Here is a 2,067-nt window from a genome sequence, read left to right as displayed (position 1 = left end):
CACCTTTGGGGGTTCCTTGAAAGGTTCACTGTAGAGGCTGCGTATTCTTCTGCGGTCAGTGACCTTATTGTCAGCTGCTGTTGGCTTGTTGGCCTCCCCTTTGAACTGGGCACTATAGCTGGTTTCATGAGCCATCTTATCATCTGGGGGCTTGTACTGGGGCTTGGCTTTTATTGGTTTCACAGGCTTGATGTCCGTCCATGCTTTGAATTCATTCCCTTCAAATTGCTTGAAGTGATCCTCCTGGGCGCAGCTGTGCAGTCATTAGAGTTGTCTCGTATGCTTTACTTTAAATATTAGGGATTATTTTAAAGCCTTTACTTCTTTCTCAGCCTCATTGCCTGGAGTACCATGGCATGATCAATGTTTTTATATTCTGTAGTAACATGTTTTCAGATAGACTTGGACAGAGGCCTCCTGGCCTTACAGAAGGGCTGGATTAATTTTTACTCACTAGCCACAAAGCCCCCAGAGTGATACCCCCCTTTTTAGGGGGTGCTCGGAGCCATGATGCTCCAGATAAAAGTCTTCATGTAGGATTTTCCCTGCCTCTCCTCTTGGCCTTATACTTTTATGTGTACTGTCTTTACCCATTTTCCTCAGCCCTGACTAAGGCAACAAAAGGAAGGCTCTGACTTTGCTGCTTTCCTAATCATCAGGGGAAACTCAACTGAAAATCTACAGGGGCCCTAATATTCAATATTGAGAAATGTGTGCTCAGTGTTTGACTTGAGATCATGAACAACCTTCTGTCCCAGACTGGTGTGATCAATGGCTATTATGGACTGAATACTGGCTATTATGGCTATTATATTCCTGAAAATTTATGTTTTGGAGTTCCAACCCCCAGTGTTGCTGTATTTGAAAGTGGAACCTCTTAGGAAGTAATTAAAGTTAAACAAGGTCATAAGGGTTGGTCTTCACCAGCCCGCCAGCCAGTCCTCTCAGCGCGCGCTTGGCTGCCCGACTACGCGGGAGCCTCACGCGCTGGACGAAGAGGAAAAACATGAAGAAAGAAATTGAGGCTGTTGTCTTCTTTTTCACAAGGCTAGTTCGAAAACATAATAAGTTGAAAAAAGAGGCAGTTGAGAGGTTTGCTGAGAAATTGACTCTAATACTTCAAGAAAAATACAAAAATCACTAGTATCCAGAAAAAACATCAAAAGGACAGGCTTACAGATGCATTCGTGTCAATAAGTTTCAGAGAGTTGATCCTGATATCCTGAAAGCTTGTGAGAACAACTGCAGCTTGTATAGTGACCTGGGCTTGCCAAAGGAGCTTACTCTCTGGGTAGACCCATATGAGGTGTGCTGCTGGTATGGAGAGAAAAACAATGCATTCATTGTTGCCAGCTTTGAAAATGAGGATGAAAACAAGGATGAGATCTCCAAGAAAGTTACCAGAGGCCTTGATAAAGTTACCTCTGATTATCATTCAGGATCTTCTTCCTCAGATGAAGAAACAAGTAAGGAAGTGGAAGTGAAACCCAATTCGGTGACTGCAACACCAAGCCCAGTGTACCAGATTTCGGAACTGATATTCCCACCTCTTCCAGTGTGGCATCCGTTGCCCAGAAAAAAGCCAGAAATGTACCGAGGGAATGGCCATCAGAACCACTACCCTCCTCCTGTTCCATTTGGTTATCCAAATCCGGGAAGGAAGCATAAACCATACCATACAATTCCAGTGACATGGGTACCTCCTCCTGGAATGCATTGTGACTGGAATCACTGGATTAATCCTCACATGTTAGCACCTCACTAGCTTCTTTTGATTTTGTGGGTGTCATGTTGAGAGAAAGGTAGAATAAACCTTACCACGCACTGAAAGTTAAAAGTTCATACTAACAGCGAAGTTAGATGGACCAAACCATCAAACTTATTTTTATAGAAGTTACTGAGAATAATCTTTCTTAAAAATATATATGCACTTTAGATATATTGATATAGTTGGGGAAATTTTATTAAAGTTAGTCAAGTGCCTGAGTTTTTAATATTGGACTTGAATATTTATATATTGTGCATAAACTCTTGAATACGAGAACACTGTAGGAGTGGATGATCTGT

The 2,067-nt window shown here is 42.2% G+C and overlaps 1 pseudogene across 1 annotated transcript; it reads left to right on the top strand.

Moving 5' to 3' along the window:
* Nucleotides 1–1,006: 1,006 nt before the first annotated feature.
* On the top strand, nt 1,007–1,815 carry LOC100956593 (annotated as a pseudogene). Its single transcript, XR_002773549.1, has one exon. The product of XR_002773549.1 is annotated as a protein BTG3-like (transcript).
* Nucleotides 1,816–2,067: the final 252 nt, after the last annotated feature.

Source organism: Otolemur garnettii, unplaced genomic scaffold, assembly GCF_000181295.1.
Source record: "Otolemur garnettii isolate 467f Iridium unplaced genomic scaffold, OtoGar3 scaffold00042, whole genome shotgun sequence".
NCBI classification, from domain to species: domain Eukaryota; kingdom Metazoa; phylum Chordata; class Mammalia; order Primates; family Galagidae; genus Otolemur; species Otolemur garnettii.
Note: the sequence above shows the minus strand (reverse complement) of the source record. Positions and strands in the feature narration are given on the sequence as shown.